This window comes from Pinus tabuliformis, chromosome 6 (genome assembly GCF_031772625.1).
Source record: "Pinus tabuliformis cultivar Carrire ecotype Pingquan chromosome 6, CPIR1, whole genome shotgun sequence".
Classification (NCBI taxonomy): domain Eukaryota; kingdom Viridiplantae; phylum Streptophyta; class Pinopsida; order Pinales; family Pinaceae; genus Pinus; species Pinus tabuliformis.
In genome coordinates this window covers 1,234,353,016-1,234,374,763 of record NC_142292.1, presented here as the reverse complement: position 1 = coordinate 1,234,374,763, position 21,748 = coordinate 1,234,353,016, and positions in this window count along the sequence as shown.

Sequence of the window (21,748 nt, the reverse complement as noted above, 5' to 3'; positions counted from 1 at the left end):
ATATTGTACATATTTTAATATTATTGCCCTTTTTCCTTTAGAGTTCAAATGACTAGGACTTGTCCCATGGTGTAAGAGATATTTCAAACCAAAGTACCAAGAGTATAGGTTAGGAAGAACGTAAAGGAGTTCATTTGTGAAAATATAAAGTTCATTCTCCCAATCTTCTTCTTTTATCACAAAGCCTTGTGGTTTTGCAACTAACTTATAGAGTAGTCATCCAATTTCCTCTTCGTTCCATAAATTATTGCTAGATAAAAGGTGATTTAACCATGAGGTGAGGAACAATCACCTTGTATGGTTTTTAGAATATGGGGTCAAAAGTGTTTTACAACCCTTAAGATAATATGTTTGTGTTTATCAATTGTTGGGTAATTTAATTTTGATCCTTGCAAACCAATGCTCATAAAATCTCCAATTAGAAAAAAAAATGAAGGAAAAAAGAGTGTTCATAAAAGAAATATGGCACTCATTTCCTTCTTGATCTTCCCACATTAGTACCGGTGCCAATAATGATTAGATATAAAATTATAAAGAAGAAAACCATGACAAAAATTAAGCCAGTGTAAAACTAGAGCATTAACACTCGCAATTTTATTTGTTTTAATGATTCTTTGTAATAGTCTGACAATTTTATTGAAATGATATATAAATTTACTCACAAGGTTAATCTTTTTTAAGAAAGATTGCATTACTTTCTTCCTATGAGAAATACAAAGCTAAGAAATGACTTTCACACATTCAAGATCAACAATGATATCTTTTGTTGATATGATATGACCCAATACCTTACTTTTTATGATTATGAAGATAATTTTCTTTGGATTTAATGAGAAACCATTTCAGCCTATTTCAAAAAATAGAGTAATATGTTTGATATGGATTGATCTATTTGTGGGTATACAATTATGTCATCAAGGTATACAAGAACATTGTGGTTTATCAAACCATGAAAAACAATATACATTGCTTGTTGAAAAGTTGCACCTGCAATAATTAAACAAAACAAAATTATTTTGAAACCAAAGATTCCCCATTTATTCCTAAAAATTGTTTTAAGTCTATCATATTCAATCACAAGGTACTTGATTATACACTAAAATTCCATCAAATAGTGAAAACATTTCAAATCCTAAAACAAGCTACAAAATCTAATCCTCTAGTGGTGTGGTGTAGTTGTTTGTTTAAGAGGTTTTATTTAAATTTGAAAATTAGCAGACAAACAATTTTTTTCAGTTTTCTTCCTCATTTGAACTAATTTCACTACTTAGGCATAATGTTGAACTTGAAACATGATTTTAACATTAAGTAGTTTTTCCAACTCATTCTGCACTTAGGGGTCCAAAGAAGGATGAATATTTTGTAGTTTTTTTCTAAAATAATCTTCACATCCTTTTTAATGGGGATTGTATGTTGAAGAATCCATAAGTCATAAGTTTTTAAATCATCATATGTCCAAGTGAATACATATTGATATTTCTAAGAAAAGGTTTAAGCATGCTTTACCTCCTTACAACAACATATCTGAGATTTACCTTTTTTATATTTTTGGTAGCTCCAAGATTAACCATATTATGTCTTAAGATTGAGATATAAGTTTTGACATTATGTGATTTCTTGAACTTATCTTGCATGTCAAATAACTTTTCCAATGTGACCACACCTTTTGGGACAGTGTTAACCATTAAATTGTGTTGAAGAATCTAGGAAAACTAGGTTAATAAGGTTCTTCTCACGATGATAACTATTTGTGAGGTAATTTTTACTTTTTCTTATTACCACAATCTTCTCTCGTTATTATTGGAGTGTGTTTCTTACTTCATCAAATAGTTATGAAAACAAAAGAGACAAAAACACAAGATGTTGACTTTCTTCTAGGGCCAAAACCTCTTACTCTTTGAGAGGAAAACCTACACAAATTCTTCTTATAGAGATTCCAATTGATGAATACCAAAACAAAGACCCTTGAACTATGTTTCCATTCCCAGACCAAGATAGAGTCATCCCTCTTCCTTGATTCTTCGAGTTCTTCAAAACATGATCACTACAACATCTAAATTTCATGATATATCCCTAAACTTTGGCCTCATAGAGTTGTACATCATACCTTCATACTGTCACTAGCACCAACTGGCACCATGTAACACCTAGTTGCATCATGTATCATTGATCATCATATCACTACTGAGCATAGCACCTGGTATCACTGAGATCTAGCATCGCGCATCACTGAGTATCATCTTATTAGCACAACACTGAGACCTTATCCAAACTATACCACTATGATATTTCCATCCACATTATTGTTGAAATATGGAAACAAGAATATTCCAATTTAATTTTTCGTTGAATTATATTGTGAATTAAAATCGAATTTAGTCTTAACAACTACTTGGAAATAATTAATTTATTTATTTTAAATTAATTAGTTGGAGAAATTCAAGTTAGAAGTCCTTCTGAAGTCATGCAAGAGTTATACCTTAAATTAAGGAGATAAGATTGAGTTTTATTTGAGTTGTAATTAGTTAACTCAGTTTACTAAGTTAAGTCCAGTTAAATTAGTTCCAAATTGTTTGAGGAACTATAGTGAGTTAACAATCAGTCGATGCATTAATGCACTCAACTAGTGCTACTCGAGTTAACTAAAGATTCCCTCATCAGAAACTCATGCATGTGTATTCTGAGAAATACCCAGTTGAGATTAATGTTCAAGGATAATGCACTATCAGTTGCATGTGTTTTCTCATGGAGAAAACTCATGCATGCAGTCAAGGATTCATCCTTGAGGATTGTGCAGTTTTGAAGGATTGTTTTTCCACTTGGTAATAGGCTAATCATCCACAAGGAACAACGCAAGGAAATAGGAGCTTGGAGGGCAGAGAGGAAGGTCAGAGAGAAGCCAAGATTGCCTGTGAGCATTTGTAAGGATTGTACTAAGAGCTAGCTAGCTGTGAGAGCTAAGGCTTTGTATAATTCCTATGTATTTCCACCATGTATGATAATACAATAGTGTGGGGTTTTTATTTGAGACTTTCCCAAAAGTATTTTCATGTGTATTGTGCCATTGATTCTTATTCTTCTGGTTATATTGTTCAGCTCTATCTTTAAGCTTCCCCAAATTGATAGTAGAAGTAGGTTATAGTATTATGCTTTGATTTATATTGCATTATCAGGTTAACCTATCACGGATTTTCTATATGGTATCAGAGCTATGAACAGTATACTGAGAAGATAATTCAAAGTTTGAAGTTTGGGGTTGTAGGTGAAAATTGAATTCATATCATAATTCAAGGTTTTCCAATGGCGTTCTATGGCTTGAGACTCGAGTATGCCTTGGAAGGTAGCTCGAATTACATAGCATGGAAAGATAGAATGGAGGTTGTATTAGAAGGCAATGGCTTGAAGGAATTCATTGATCAAGAAATCCCAAAGCCAACTTCAACTAATGCACAAGAGTTGGCTGAGTGGAAGAAGTGTGTGGCGAAGGTGAGATGGATCATCCTTGAGGGAGTTCGAGACCATATTATCTCGATTCTCCATGGGAAGGATACTCCATTTTCAATGTGGAAGATAATGAAGGACCTCTAACAGAGTAGTAGCGACCAGAGGAAATTTTCACTCAAGGATAAGCTTCAAAGAATCAAGATGGAGAAGGGCGATACTATTTCCACTTATCTGAACAAGCTCACCACCTGCAGATATGATCTTGGTAGTGTGGGAATAAATACTGTCGATAATGATACGGTGAGCCTCACTCTCCTTGGCCTTCCAAAGAGTTGGAATAGCTACCAGGACTCTGTGAATGGAAGGGATAAACTGCCAGATTGGGAATGACTGTGGTCGGATCTTATGCAAGAGGAGATCAGGAGGAGCACACGAGATGGTTCTTCATCCAAGAATGATGATGAAGAAAATCTGGCCTTAGCAAGTAAGGCAAGGAAAGGGAAGGGGAAGGCTTCCCATTTCAAATCGAATTCTTCTCATGGAGGGAAGAAGGGTGACATGTCTAAAGTAAGATGCTTTAATTGTCACAAGATGGGACATTATGCAACTAATTTCCCATCGAAGAAGTCCAAGAAGGGATCCTCGGAAGGATCGGAAGGTGAGGCATTAGCCTCTCAGTTCGAAATGGACTTTACCCTCATCACATGCATGGTGTCATCGATGATGGGTTGTGTCTGGTATCTTGACGGTGGAGCCTCATTCCACATGACCGATGATAAAAATTTATTCAGTGCCTTAGAGGAAAAAGACCTCAAAACTTTGTGAAAGTCTTTCTCGACCAAAATTTCACAAATTTTTGTGAGTTCAAAGCTTTGGTCGAGAAAGATTCAAGGAAGAATATAAAGGCCTTGAGAAGCGATAATGGTGGATAATATGTCTCTCAAGAGTTTAAGGACTTCTGTGCAGTGGAAGGAATTAAATGAGAGTTGATGGCACCTCATAACCCACATTAGAATAGGGTGGCTGAGAGGAAGAACAGAACTATTGTAGGGGTATGACGGGCAATGTTGCATGACCAAGACCTACCACTTCACTTGTGGGCTGAGGCATGCAACACAGTGGTCTATTTACAGTGGTAAGAGACCAGATGTGGGTCACTTTAAGATCTTTGGCTCATCGGTATATTTCCATGTGACAAAGGATGCACGGAAGAATCTTGAGCCAACAGCAGAGTTGGGGATATTTGTGGGGTACACTGATACACCTCACAACTATCGGGTGTACTTGCCTACCAGTCAGAGGACAATGGTTCGCAGAGATCTCAAGTTTGATGAGCAGAAGGCCATGCAAGTTTCTCTTGAGAGGGAGCTCCAACTATAGTCTGTGAAGGAACTATTGGTTCCTAAGGATGAGGAGCCTCAGACTGATGTGGAGCAGCTGCATGCAGAGCTTCCAGGAGTGGAGACATCCACTCAAGCAGAGTCTTTCGAAGATGGACGAAAGCGCAAAAGAGAAGCTAACATATTGTTGGAGGATGCGAGAGAGAATGTGGGAGCACCATCTTCTCAGCGCATATAGAGGAGGTCACCTGAGAGGTACACTGGATACATGGCCCTTGCTAGGGAATGCGTTGAGACCGAGCCATCTTCCTTTAAGGAAGCAGTGCAGCAGCCGACTTGGGTTGATGCTATGGTGGAGGAGTATGAATCCATAGTTCGTAATACTATTTGGGACGTGGTTCTGAGACTGGAGAACAAGTCATTTGTGAGTTCCCGTTGGCTTTACAAGGTAAAGGAAGCTGTTGATGGTAGTGTGGAGAAGCATAAGGCAAGATTTGTTGCTCGTGGTTTTTCACAGGTTGAGGGGATTAACTATGATGAGACTTTTGCTCCTATTGTAAGGTACTCATCTATCAGATCTATGTTGGCACTATCAGCACAATGTAGAATTTTCTCTACAATTCAGCTATCTCATTGATATCATGTATAAATTTCACCTGCAGATCAAACTGATATATGCAATGTACTAAAGCATAATACTAGATCTACATCTACCATAAACTTTGTGGAAGCTTAATTAAACATGAGAAACATCAAGCATGAACAGATATAACTGAGAATGTGAAGTAATCAACCATAACACAGAAGATATAACCTGGGGAAAGCACCAGCCTAAAACCCCATCTTTGTATTATCAATCAAGTGGAAATCCTCAACAACATACATAAAGAATCAGCTCAAAAGCTATCCTGCTCTCTCTATACTCTGATGATGTAGCTTATGGACTACCTAGCCCTATATATAAAGGCTGCACCTCAAGTCCAAGCTCCTATTTCCTTGTGTAGTTTTCATTGGGGTCAAATTACAAAACATATGTAAATTGGCCTGATCATACTTGTTGTCACCTCAGGTCCAACTACGCAGTCATAGAAGGAAGAAGATTCCTTCCCCATGCAAGGAATACTTACTAGAAATATCCTAGCATCTCATAGTACATTGTCCCACATCTAATCTCAACTAGGTCTCTGACAAAACTGACATGCATCAATTATCCATGAGTGAATACACAGTTATCTGAAAATAACAATTATCACATGCATGCAAGCATCAACAAACTATATCTCATTAATTTAACAACTTGTTAAATTAATCTAACTGAACTTGACTAAGTTAAAATAAGTCAACTGATCCTCTCAATATGGAACTCATCCTTAATTCCTCAATCAGTGGAGCAAATCAAGGACACATTCCCCAATTAGTGGAGAAATAATTGCATGTTCTCACAAAGACTTCAAGTTTGCTTTTCCTTAACTAATTAACTCATGGAGAATTAATTAATTAATCTTCCAAACTGCTGGTAAGACCAAATTTGAATTTGCTTCCTATAGATAGATCAGGAACTGTTATAAATAGGAAGGGGCCTAGAAATGCTATTTTTAAAAGATGCTATTTTTAGCAGTTTCACCTCTCACCCAAGGTGGCCAAAATTCCACACTGGCCAAACTGCTATTTTTAGCAATTTCTATTTTTACATTTCTTGTTGCACAACACTCCCTCTCAACAAGAAAGGCTTCCTCTCGAACCCGATCCTGTAACTCTGGAATGTTCTGCATGCAACACATCTACCAAGTGTGTTGCTCCAGCAACACTCAAAACAGAAAAAGCTCCCAATTGACCTCTCTGTTGGGCTAGAAATATACTCTAATGTTGAAGCTCTACCTGCTACTAACAAGTGCTCCCTCTCTGACCTCTGCGCTACTGCAACATCTCCATGCATCTCACATCGTTGCACACCTCTCTGTGCTACCCTGCACTATGCAACACACTTGTGCCTCTCGCATTGTTGCAGCCTACATGCTCTGTGTTGTCCTAAGATTCCCTACACTATAGCTATCTCTATCGCTCCATCTGCATCTGTCTCTACCCAATTAGTCAGTTTTTCTACTCCTCATCGGGGCTCTCACAGCAAAGTCACATCAAAGAGGTTGGGTACCTCACGGATCCTGCCCCTCCTCCTTCGGATAATCACTCCACATGGCCCCACCTCCTACCTGGAGGTATGGCTGCATGTGATCCCTCTCCCGACCTGGCTCGAATTTTCCCCCTACTAGAGGTCTCTACATAATTAGATGTCGCTACTCAATCTCCTCTCAACTTCTCTAGTTGTGGCTACTCCACAACCTCCTGAAGTTGTTGCACCAATCGTGGCTCCTCCACAAAAGTCTGAGACTTCTTATAGCGCTGCTTGTTGAGAGGTAACATACCCTCCCTCTCAACCACCAAGTCTCCATTAGTTGCCTTGCTACTCAAGGCTTTGCATGCATCTTGAACCTCAAGAGCATACAGGTTCTTGACTCGTGAACAGATCTGCTTCACCTGTCTAGTGATGATGTGTCTAAGGAAAACCTTTCCCTTATTGAAGACTACATCATAGCCTCTGTCTTCCAGCATCACAATCGACACCAAGTTTCTCTTTAGTCCTAGTACATACTTTACATCAGTCAAGGTAAGGTGAGCTCCATGCTCCCTCTAAAAAATAACCATGCCTACACCTGAGACACTTTACTTTTCATCATTATCCATCACTATGAGTATTTGGAGATCTTTCTCCTCCAAAGTACTGAACAAAATCTTGTCGTCGGTCATGTGGAAAGAATCTCCACTGTCAAGAAACCAACCACTTCCCACCATGGATGAAACCATGCATGCGAAGAGTGTGAAATCCAACTCAAACTGTGAAGCAAGTGCCTCACCTTGAGATCCTTCCCCGAATCCCTTCTTGGATTTCCTCTATGGACAATTTGTAACAAAATGGCCCACCTCATGACAATGAAAGAATCGCACTTTCGATTTGTCAACCTTCTTCCCACCATGGGGAGAACTAGACTCGGAAAGAGAAACCTTCTCCTTCCCCTTCTTCACCTTACTCGCTAAGGCACAGTTCTCTGTAGAAATTTTGAATAATTTAACACATATTCAATGGAGATTATCCTGATCATGTACTAATGCGGAAAACATACACAATACATAAGCTCCTCTACGTTGATCAAGAATATAGCAGCATCAATAACAATAAAACATCAAGAGCATTCACACATTAACACAGTATGTATCACGGGGAAAGCATCTCGCTAAAAACCCCACACTGTCTGTATATTAATGATTGAGTCATGTAACATTACACAGCATAATACTTCTCACAAGTATCTCCACCTCTGTTACACACAATACAGCTCAGATCTGATCTCCAAATCTCTTCCACTGCTTGCCTGCCTCCACTGCTCAATACCTGCTCAAGAACTGATGAGAATTAGCTTCCCAAACTCGATTTTCACCTGCAAAATAGTCACTCACTCTTTGTGGACGTGAGAAAAGGCTAAAATGTGGGCCAAATACGTGAGCAAACTCATTGGCATACTCAATCCTTTGATTGTGCAAGATCTGGTGCACAACTATAGTCACAACTGATAGCAATCTGATTCTCTACCACCTGTCCCTGTTGAACTGAACATGCACTGACATGCAACTGAGTTAACTGATGTATTCTTTAGTTGTATTATGAGTTAATAATTAGTTTAACAACTCATCATTAGTCTATCTGCAGTTAGACTAACTACAACCAGTTTAACTAAGTTAAACTGAACACAACTCCATCAACTGTACCTCCAGTCCACTAAACTCAACTCACTTGAGTTCTAACTGAAGTCATGCATGCAACAACTCAACTGACTCATAAGAAAAATGAATTTCCTTCTGACAGCTGCATGTGCCACTTCCGTAGCTCAAACTGAAGTGCTCCAAGAGAATAAGATTAAGTTTATAGTCCAAATATTATTGTGAGATAATAATATTTGACTTTTCTATTTTTGACAGCCAGTCTAAAAATAGACTTGATCACTCACACTGTGATCACTCACACTTTCATCAAAAATAGAAGTCCATCTATTTTTCCCAACTTGATCAATCATCCATAAACATAGACATGATCCATATGTCTAAAAATAGACATAGTCTAAAAATAGACTTGCGCCAAAAATAGCCTGCGGGCCCACTTAGTGAAGGCGACTCTTTTCACTAAGCTCCATCATCTTGTTGCAATCTCAACACTCCCTCTCGACAAGATATGGATTATCAGCAACCCCTATCCTGCCTCGGTGGTACTCGAATTTGCTCCTGGTGAGAGCCTTCGTCAGAATATCAGTATCCTGATCCTCCGTTGGAATGTACGAAAGTAACATGATCCTCCGCTGCACACAATCTCTGATATGATGGTACCTGATGTCAATATGTTTAGATCTATCATGAAATACAGGATTAGCCGAGAGTTTAATGCAACTCTGGTTATCATAGTAAATCACAGTAGGATCCAAATGAGAACCGAACAAACCAACCAGGATCTTCCTCATCCATATAGCCTCGCATGCAGCCAAACTTGCTGCCATATACTCGGCCTCCGCTGAACTGAGTGCCACGGATCTCTGCTTCTTGCTGTACCAAGAAACTGTTGTCGATCCGATACTGAAGACCCCTCCTGATGTGCTCTTTCTGTCTGTTGGGCTCCCTGCCCAATCTGCATCCGTGAAGCCACATAGCTTCACCTCATCCTCCTGTCTGTACCACAAACCATATCCCGATGTGCCTCTCAAGTAGCGCAATACATGCTTGCCCGCCTTCCAGAAGAGCTTGGTAGGCTTAACCATAGCTTGTGAAAGCTGGTTAACTGCATAGCATATATCAGGTCGTGTATTGACCAAATACATCAGCGACCCCACCAACTGTCGATAAACAGTGGCATCCACTTCTTCTCCCGAAGTGGCATCCTCCTTCCTCCAACCTCCAGGAAGAGGAGTATCAACAGGCTTGCAGCCATGCATGTTGAACTTCTCCAGTATCTCCCAAGCATACTTGCCCTGAGAAACAAACAGTCCACCACTGCGCTGCCATATTTCCAATCCTAGGAAATAGTGAAGGAGGCCCAAATCCTTCATCTCAAACTCTGTAGCAAGATCCTTCTTGCATGAAAGTATCAACAGCTCATCACCCGTTAGAATCAAATCATCAACATACAGTACAATGATAAGCAACTTACCCTCCACCACAATCTGGTATAGGTTCGGATCCACCTCGCTCTTGGAGAATCCAAGTCCTGTGAAATAGTTGTCTATCCGTGTGTACCAAGCACGTGGTGCTTGCTTCAACCCATACAGCGCTCTCTTGAGCCTGCACACATGCGACTCGCTGCTGAAGACTTCAAAGCCTTCGGGTTGCTCAATGTACACCTCCTCCTCAATGACTCCATTGAGGAACGTAGTCTTCACATCCATCTGATGAATGTGCCATCCCATCTGCGCTGAGAGAGCAAGAATCGTCCGTATGGAAGAATACCTTGCGACAGGTGCAAAGGTCTCCTCATAATCGATCCCCTCAATCTGTGAAAAGCCTCGGGCAACAAATCTTGCCTTGTACTTCTCCACACTCCCGTCAGCTGCCTGCTTAACTTTGTAGATCCATCTCGAACCTACCACTGATTTCCCTTCCGGTCTAGGAACAATCTCCCATGCACTGTTTCTGACAATAGAATCATACTCTTCCACCATGGCGTCTACCCATGCGGGATCCTCCACAGCTTCCTCGAAAGAGGATGGCTCAGTCACAACACACTTGCTCATAAGAGCCATGTATCCAGTGTACCGATCAGGTGACTGTCTCTGCCTGCGTTGGGCTGTAGGTGGTCCTACAACTTTCTCTGCATCTTGAGCCAGTCGCTCAGCTTCTGTCAAGCGCTTTCACCCTCTGATGGTTGGCGCTGCATGAGTGGTCTCTTCCACTCCATGAACCTCGTCCTGTGGCTGATCCACGTCCTGAAGCTCATCCTTAGGAACTAATAGCTCCTCATCTGCATGCAAGTGTAGCTCCCTCTCAAGCGAACACTTCATGGCTTTCTCCTCCTGAAATTTTATATCCCGTCGCACAACAGTTTTACCACTGTCTGGCAAATACACATGATAGTTGTGGGGCGTATCAGTGTACCCCACAAATATCCCAACCTCTGCAGTCGGCTCCAACTTCTTTCTGGCATCCTTCGTCACATGCATGTAAACGTTAGCACCAAAAATCCTCAAATGAGAAAGATCAGGCTTCTTACCAGAATAAGCCTCCTCGGGTGTACCCATGCCAAGTATCCTATGAGGACAACGGTTCTGCACATAAACTGCTGTATTGCATGCGTCCGCCCACAAGTGAAGGGGTAGGCCCTGATCATGCAACATTGCCCGTGCAGCACCCACAATCGTTCTGTTCTTCCGCTCAGCTACCCCGTTCTGCTGTGGGTTATGGGGAGCTATGAGCTCTCTACGAATCCCTTTTGCCTTGCAGAAATCCTTGAACTCGTCCGAGATGTATTCACCACCATTATCGCTCCTAAGAGCCTTCACCTTCTTCCCCGACTCCTTCTCGACCAGTGCTTTGAATTCACAGAACTTTGAATATGTCTCGCTCTTCTTCTGCATGAAGAAGATCCAGCACTTACGAGAGAAATCATCAACAAAAATCACATAATACCTGTGTTTTGCTGTCGAAGCAACTGAGAAAGGTCCACACACGTCTGTGTGAATTCTCTCAAGGATCGTCGTGGCGCGACTATCCTTCTCGTGAAAGGTGGCTTTCACAAACTTCCCCAAAGTACACCCCTTGCACTGATCTGACTGCGCAAGTGTGCCTTTAGGAAGCCCTGTAGTGATCTGCTGCAGTATCTTCAAGGCTCCATGGTGAAGGTGACCCAATCTCCTGTGCCACAACTCGCCATCATCCCGGCTCACCAATCCTTCTGCCTTGCCTGCCATTGTTGCGCATCCATCTACATGCAACTGATAAAGGTTCCTCACTCGAACCCCTATCTTCCAGGTCTCACCAGTTGTCTTGCTGCGCAGGAAGGCCTTTCCCTCGCTGAAAACAACATCATACCCCTTGTCTTCTAACATCGCCACTGAGATGAGATTCTTCTTCAATCCTGGAACATGCATGACTTCCTTCAATACAAAGGGTTTACCAGACTCCCTCTCAAAGGAAATGGTACCGATACCGGTCACACTGTATCTACCATCATCGCCCATCTCGATGTGCACTCCAAGATCTTTGTCCTGCATATCAGAGAACAAATCTCTATCTCCCGTCATGTGAAAAGACGCACCACTGTCCAGGAACCACACTGATCCCATCACACTTGAAACCAAACATGCAATCAATGAAAAATCAAGCTCAAACTGAGAAGCTAAAGCCTCTCCCCCAGCAGATCCAACAGCTTGCTTGTTCTTCTTCTTCTGCGGACAATTTGTGGCATAGTGTCCATGCTGGTGACAGTGAAAACACTTCACCTTGGACATATCCTGCTTCTTGCCTTTCGCACCAGACTGAGAAGCTTTCTTGCTCTTCCCTTTCTTTGCTTTGGCAGCCAAAGCACAATTCTCTTCATCAGCTCCCTTTGACGAAGATCCGTCCCTGGTACTCCGCCTGATCTCCTCCTGCACAAGATCTGACCATAGTCTTTCCCATCCTGGCAACTTCTCCCGACCATTGACAGAGTCCTGATAGGAATGCCAACTCTTCGGAAGACCAAGGAGAGCCAAGCTCACCAAGTCCTCATCATCGACAGTAACCCCCACACTTCCCAGCTCATCTCGACACTGAGTGAACTTCGTGAGATACTTGGGAATACTGTCTCCCTTCTCGCATTTGATGTTTCTGAGTTTATCTTTGAGCGCCAGCTTCCTCTGATCGCTCTTGCTTTGGAATAATTCTGTTAATGATTTCCACATCAAATATGGAGTAGCCTTTCCATGGAGGCTGGACACAATGTGATCCTTCACGCCCTCCAACAGAATTCTTCGACATTTTGCGATCTTCTTTTGCCAAGCATCAACTTGAGTAGCATTAGTAGGCTTTGGGATATCCGTATCTATGAATTCCTTCAGCCCGTTATCATCCAATACTGCCTCCATCCTGTCCTTCCATGCAATATAGTTTGAGCTGCCCTCAAGAGCATACTCCAATCGCAATCCGTTGAAAGACATTGCTGCGTTGTCACCAAGAAAACACTGCTGCAAATTCGAATTCCACCAGCAACCAACTCAACTGCTTCCGATCAACCCTCGCTTGATATCCTGTAAAAATCTCTTCTACAAATCAAGCTGCTCCGATACCATGTAGAAACTTTTTCTACAATTATCTAGCTCTGATACCATTTAGAAACTTTTTCTACAATTATCTAGCTCTGATACCATGTAGAAATTTTGAATAATTTAACACATATTCAATGGAGATTATCCTGATCATGTACTAATGCGGAAAACATACACAATACATAAGCTCCTCTACATTGATCAAGAATATAGCAGCATCAATAACAATAAAACATCAAGAGCATTCACACATTAACACAGTATGTATCACGGGGAAAGCATCTCGCTAAAAACCCCACACTATCTGTATATTAATGATTGAGTCATGTAACATTACACATCATAATACTTCTCACAAGTATCTCCACCTCTGTTACACACAATACAGCTCAGATCTGATCTCCAAATCTCTTCCACTGCTTGCCTGCCTCCACTGCTCAATACCTGCTCAAGAACTGATGAGAATTAGCTTCCCAAACTCGATTTTCACCTGCAAAATAGTCACTCACTCTTTGTGGACGTGAGCAAAGGCTAAAATGTGGGCCAAATACGTGAGCAAACTCATTGGCATACTCAATCCTTTGATTGTGCAAGATCTGGTGCACAACTATAGTCACAACTGATAGCAATCTGATTCTCTACCACCTGTCCCTGTTGAACTGAACATGCACTGACATGCAACTGAGTTAACTGATGTATTCTTTAGTTGTATTATGAGTTAATAATTAGTTTAACAACTCATCATTAGTCTATCTGCAGTTAGACTAACTACAACCAGTTTAACTAAGTTAAACTGAACACAACTCCATCAACTGTACCTCCAGTCCACTAAACTCAACTCACTTGAGTTCTAACTGAAGTCATGCATGCAACAACTCAACTGACTCATAAGAAAAACGAATTTCCTTCTGACAGCTGCATGTGCCACTTCCGTAGCTCAAACTGAAGTGCTCCAAGAGAATAAGATTAAGTTTATAGTCCAAATATTATTGTGAGATAATAATATTTGACTTTTCTATTTTTGACAGCCAGTCTAAAAATAGACTTGATCACTCACACTGTGATCACTCACACTTTCATCAAAAATAGAAGTCCATCTATTTTTCCCAACTTGATCAATCATCCATAAACATAGACATGATCCATATGTCTAAAAATAGACATAGTCTAAAAATAGACTTGCGCCAAAAATAGCCTGCGGGCCCACTTAGTGAAGGCGACTCTTTTCACTAAGCTCCATCATCTTGTTGCAATCTCAACATTCTCTTCATCCTCCATGGATGAAGAATCGTCTCTAGTGCTCCGTCTGATCTCCTCCTACATCAAATCTAACCATAGTCATTCCCAATCTGGCAGTTTCTCCCTTCCATTAACCGAGTCATGGTAGTTATGCCAGCTCTTAGGAAGGCCAAGGAGTGCTAGACTCACCATGTCATCATCAGTTGTCACGACCCCTACACTTGTAAGCTCATCCTTGCATGAGGTGAGCATGTTCAGATACATATAGATTGTGTCACCCTTTTCACACTTGATCTTTCGAATTTTGTCCTTCAGTGCCAGCTTCCTCCTATCACTGCTATTCTGATAAAGATCTTTCAATGTTTTCCACATTGAAAACGGAGTCTCCTTCCCATGGAGGCTCGAGACAATGTGATCTCAAACTCCCTCGAGAAGGATTCTCCTTGATCTAGCCACACACTTCTTCCATTCTGCCAGTTGAGTAGCATCAGTTGACTTCGTGACTTCTTGATCAATGAAGTCCTTAAGGCCATTATCTTCTAATACTGCCTCCATGCGATCCTTCCAGGCTATATAATTCGAACTGCCATCAAGGGCATATTCGAGTTTCAAACCATAGAACGCCATTGGTGAAATAGATGTGATAAGAACTCAATTCAATATTCAGAAACCACAACCTTCAACTTCTCTCTCACTTTGTATACCCTTCTCTGCTTGATCACCTATGGTCCGTTACCATGTAGAATTTTCTCTACAAATCAGCTAGGTCACTGATATCATGTAGAAATTTCACCTGCAGATCAAACTGATATATGTAATGTACTAAAGCATAATACTAGATCTACATTTACCATAAACTTTGCAGAAGCTTAATTGAACATGAGCAACATCAAGCATGAATAGATATAACTGATAATGAAAAGTAATTAACCATAACACAGAAGATATAACCTGGGGAAAGCACCAGCCTAAAACCCCATCTCTGTATTATCAATCAAGTGGAAATCCTCAACAACATACAAAAATAATCAGCTCAAAAGCTATCCTTCTCTCTCTATACTCTGATGATGTAGCTCATGGACTACCTATCCCTGTATATAAAGGTTGCACCTCAGGTCCAAGCTCCTATTTCCTTGCGCAGTTTTGATTGGGGTCCAATTACAAAACACATGTAAATTGGCCTGATCATACCTATTGTCACCTCAGGTCCAACTACGCAGTCATAGAAGGAAGAAGCTTCCTTCCCCATGCAAGGAATACTTACTAGAAAGATCCTAGCATCTGATAGTACATTGTCCCACATCTGATCTCAACTAGGTCTCTGACAATACACAGTTATCTGAAAATAACAGTTGTCACATGCATGCAAGCATCAACAAACTGTATCTCATTAATTTAACAACTTGTTAAATTAATCTAACTGAACTTGACTAAGTTAAACTAAGTCAACTGATCCTCTCAATATAGAACTCATCCTTAATTCCTCAATCAGTGGAGCAAATCAAGGACACATTCCCCAATTAGTGGAGAAATAATTGAATGTTCTCACAAAGACTTCAAGTTTGCTTTTCCTTAACTAATTAACTCATGAAGAATTAATTAATTAATATTCCAAACTACTGGTAAGACCAAATTCGAATTTACTTCCTATAGATAAACCAGGGACTGCTATAAATAAGAAGGGACCTAGAAATGCTATTTTTAGAAGATTCTATTTTTAGCAGTTTCACCTCTCACCCAAGGTCGCCAAAATTCCACACTGGGCAAACTGCTATTTTTAGCAATTTCTATTTTTACATTTCTTGTTGCACACTTTCAACCCACAGATGGGTTAGAAGATCCATCAGATGGATGTGAAGACTGCATTCCTTAATGAACAGATTGAGGAAGAGGTGTACATAGAGCAGCCGAAAGGTTTTGAGACCTTCAATCGTGAGTTGCATGTGTGCCGACTCAAGAGAGTGTTGTACGGGCTGAAGCAAGCACCTCGTGCTTGGTACACCAAGATAGACAACTACTTCACCGGGTTGGGCTTCACAAAGAGTGAAGCAGATGCGAACCTGTACCACATCGTGGTGAAAGGTAAGTTGTTGATCATCGTAATTTATGTTGATGATCTCATATTGACTGGTGATGATCAATTGATCGTGTCTTGCAAGGAGGACCTTGCAAGAGAATTCGAGATGAAAGACATGGGTCTCATGCATTACTTCCTTGGCATGGAAGTGTGGCAGAAAGATGGGGAGTTGTTTGTGTCTCAGAGAAAGTCTGCCAACGATATATTCAGGAGATTCCACATGGAGAAGTGCAAGCCCATGCAGACTCCTCTAGCAGGTAACTGGAGGAAGGAGGTTTCTACTCAAGAGAAGTGTTAGAGGCTACTATGTACAGGCAGCTTGTGGATTCACTGATGTACTTAATGAACACACGACCAGATTTGTGCTATGCGGTGAACCAGCTGAGTCAAGCGATGGTTCAACCTACCAAGATGTTTTGGAAGGGAGCAAAGCATGTATTAAGATACCTCAGAGGTACATCTCAGTATGGATTATGGTACAAATGGACAAATGGAGTGAATCTACAAGGCTTCACTGATGTAGATTGCGCAGGGAGTCCATCATATCGGAAGAGCACATCAAGAGGGATTTTCAACCTTGGGTAAGCAGCAGTTTCTTGGTATAGCAGGAAATAGGGGTCAGTTGCACTCAACTCGGCAGAGGTAGAATACATGGCTGCAAGTCAGGCAGCATGTGAGGCCATCTAGATGCGGAAAATCCTAATTGGTTTATTTGATCAAAGGATGGATCCAACTGTGATCTATTGTGATAACCGAAGTTGTATCAAACTCTCTGAGAATCCAATATTTCATGATAGGTCCAAGCACATCGACATCCGGTATCATCATCTCGGAGACTATGTAGCGAGGAGGATCATGTTGTTGCAGTATATTTCGATAGAGGAGCAAGATGCTGACATTTTGACAAAGGCATTGTCAAAGTGTAAATTCGAGTTCCATAGAGACAGGATTGGGGTGGCAGATAATCCCTTTCTTGTTGACAGGGAGTATTGAAATATGGAAACAATAATATTCCAATTTAATTTGTCCTTGAATTAAATTGTGAATTAAAATCAAATTTAGTCTTAACAGCTACATGGAAATAATTAATTAATTTATTTTAAATTAATTACTTCGAGAAATTCAAGTTAGAAGTCTTTCTGAAGTCGCGCAATTAAGGAGATAAGATTGAGTTATATTTGAGTTGTAATTAATTAACTTAGTTTACTAAGTTAAGTCCAGTTAAATTAGTTCCAAACTGTTTGAGGAACTAATAGTGAGTTAACAGTCAGTTGATGCATTAATGCACTCAAGTAGCGCTACTCCAGTTAACTGAAGATTCCCTCATCGGAAACTCATGCATGTCTATTTTGCGAAGGACCCAGTTGAGATTAATGTTCAAGGACAGTATACTATCAGTTGCATGTGTTTTCTCATGGAGAAAATTCATGCATACAGTCAAGGATTCATCCTTGAGGATTACGCAGTTTTGAAGGCTTGTTTTTCCACTTGGTAATAGACTAATCATCCACAAGGAACAATGCAACAAAATAGGAGCTTGGAGGGCAGAGAGGAAGGCTCGAAAGAAGCCAAGATTTCCTGTGAGAATTTGTAAGGATTGTACTAAGAGCTAGCTAGCTGTGAGAGCTAAGGCTTTGTATAATTCCTATGTATTTCCATCATGTATGATAATAAAATAGTGTGGGGTTTTTATCTAAGACTTTCCCCAAAGTATTTTTCATGTGTATTGTGCCATTGATTCTTCTTCTTCTGGTTATATTGTTTAGCTTTATCTTTAAGCTTCTGTAAATTGATAGTATAAGTAGGTTATAGTATTCTACTTTGATTTATACTGCATTATCAGGTTAACTTATCACAGATTTTCTACAATTATAGTGAATATATGTTGAGGCAGTGAGGGAGATATCACTAACCCCAAACTAGTCCACATTATTTTTACTATGGTAATCAAACTCCTTGTTGTCTTGACCACCGAGAACCTCATAAAATATGCTGAGAAGATTGTTGTGGATGATCCACACCTTATCTCTGTTGTACCCATCTGAAATATCATATATGTATCGAACTGTCACTGTGGAAATGTGAGGGTTATAGGCTCCTATATATAGTTGTTTTCCCCTACATTTAAGCCTACATGCTCATTTGAAATAGTGTGTCTCCATATGTGAGTCAACTTGTGATTTGTATACATTCTGAGGTCGACATCAAGAAGAGGATGAGTGTTCTTGTCTTATTCGAGGGCTTCTAGTCCACTTGTTAACCTAGATACATTATTTATATGCCCAAGAAGGGTCATTTATGACATTGAATTTAAAAACAAAAATCCCTTTTTCATGAAACCCATGAAGTAAGCCAATAACAAATCATTTTCTTCATTACATCATTTACAAAAATAAAAATTACACGTCATTGTGAAGACTGAACCTAGTTACATTTTGCAACACTCTCTCTTAACTAGGGAGGTATTCATAATGGTACTTAGTCATTCTCAATCTGAAGAATTTCTCATAAGAAGAATTATATTGGTAATCCATCTGTATAGAATCATATTAACCAACATTATTTCCATAGAAAGGCCTTGACTGGCAACTCTATCTCATCACATCATAGCACAATGTTGGCGAGACCAATGACTATAGACACCTTCATCATTGTCTCTCAAGGTGTTCACTAAGTATGACCTTCTAGGACTATTCTTATCTTGGGCTCCCAACCCTCAAATAATATCGGTCCTCTTGCCTACTCTTATATTGGATGCCCTACACATCCTCAAAGAGCATCAGATGCCATATCATTACCCAATCCTCCATTCTTTCTTCCCAAGTGAAGACAAGAATGTTGTGCCTATCTCTCCCTCTCAACTAGGAAAGATATGCCTATTCCTGTAAAGGAATGAAACCAAGCTCCTTCTAACCAAGTACTTGCCCATTCTCCCTCTTAATTAAGGACTTGGCAAAGCTCCCTTTTATCTAGGAACTCTCCTTTTCATCAGCAACTTCTTCTTCATGGGTCCTTCAACTACTTGATCAATTTCTTTCCTTGATGTCATTAAATTTAGTCGAGCTTCTTCCTTGTAGGGCATTAGTCGTCGATCACTTTCCTCCTTCGTTCGTCATGTCATTCCTTTCTTCATGTAAAGTGGCCTTCTTGGTACATATATAGAACCTTCTTCATATGGTTTTTTTTTGTCATCATGCTTCATTCAGGTATTTCCATTCACCACATGAATGTTAGTTGTACTTGCACTTACAAATCTTGTTCCAATAGCCCTACATGAACTCATTTAGATATTATTCAAGAAATCAAAACATAACATTAAATCAAATAGTACCTTAAGATATGGCTCTTCATCATGACATATTCCTGTAGGTATCAACATCCTGCATACATGTCGACACATCTCCCAAATATATCCATTATCAAGGGTCTCCATCTTTTCCAAACTCTCATCGGAGTGTTCATATCTTTCTAGGATATTTCCTAGTCAAATATTCTTGGTCTTTTGGATGTTGATTGCCTTTATCATGGTTTCATATCTCACGATATATTCCTCTTACACATTCCATTCCCAAGAGCTTCCAACCAAAGTTCCTTAATTGTAGTCAACCACCTCATACTTCATATGAGGACATATTATGTTGATTTCATCTAGTGTGACTTATGCCTTCCTGCATCCTTTCAGAGGAAGAGATATTTTTCCCTTGATCATGCTTCTCAAGATAGAAGTAGTGATCCATGTTACCTGCAACCATATAACATGACTTTATAATATTAAATACAATCATACATACCTCATTTTACCTTTAGGTCATCTAGGCTTCTTCCAACAACTTCCTTGATTGAAAATATCTTCAACCCCTTGATCTGCTTCATTTCTCATGTCATCGTACCATCATCCCATGAATTCCACAAGTTGGAGTTCTTGATGAAACACTTGCTTCCATTCTAGATCTATGAATCCTCCGATGACGATTCCATCAGAGAATCTTGAGGATCTCGCATATTCTTATTCAGCAAATGTTTCCCTTTTGACTAATTTATGATGAGACTTGTCTTGGATGACTTTTTCCTTTGATCTTTCAATGAGGTCACCAAGAGATATATTGACTACCATATATTTTGTTCCAATGGTCCTTCATATTTCCCTATGGTGATGTCACGAGCTCTTGCTTCTAATGCTCCTCCTTCCTTGTTCCTTCTTCTTTCAGTTTCCTCCATTTCTATGATGAAATGGGCTTCTTCTCTATTCTTCTTGTTATTGTCCTTCTTAAGATAAGGACAATCTTTCTTGTAAAGTATATTAACTCCCATAGCATTGAATTTCAGCTATGCTCTTTTTCCCTTTTCTGAGTACCAGAATTTTCCAAACTTCCTTTCCTTCCAGCTAATGTTTGAGTCCTCAACACTTTTTCACTCAACTTTTCCTTTTCTATCTTGCATAGAAATCACAAGTTGAACTTATCCCATGAATTTTGTTACCATCGTGATGATGTCAAAATTATTTATTTCTAATGCTTCTAAGATGTCATACCACATCGTATTGTAGAAATAACCTATGCAATATCTAGGATCCAGTGAGAGAAACTATCTTAATGATTTATTACTCCCTCTTACCATGGAATTATTTTCCTCGGATCCTCCTATCATTTCAGTGATATGAACTTTCTTTTCTTGTAATTTTAATAATTATTCTTCCAAATTCTTTGATGTTTCCACTATTGTTTATGTGAGAGGACTTTAAGAGTTCCTTCCCATGAATTAAAAGGATACCTTTTTCATTGATATGTTTCATGACTTCACTTATCTACGAGGACTATGACAGTCCTCCTTATTTCATGAAAGGACCTTTGGTCACCCAACCAGCTTATCGATTTCATTGCAAAACAAAGTCATTTAACCAAAATTGATTAAAGAATGAAAAATACTTGCTTGTCATGTGAAGATGAAATCTTCACCTTGATCATGTTGAAAGTGGTTGAAGCAAATGCATTGATGCTTCCTCCGGATGAGATCCTTTTTTTAATGATAGGAACCTTGCCTTATTTCCTTCAAGATACTTCGACTTATACATTTGATCCTTATGATTAAAAAATTGTTGATATGTTTATGATGGCACTGTATTGCTATCACACAAGTGGACTATGGAACCTTGTAGCATTCTATTGAAGTTGCAGCATCATGTAGAACCATAGAGCATTGACATCACTTGCCATGATTATCATCTTATAGTACTAAGACCCATCACTTAGTATTACTATGGTTGTATCAATGGACACCTTCATTCTACATCGAGTATTGTCCATACAAACTAT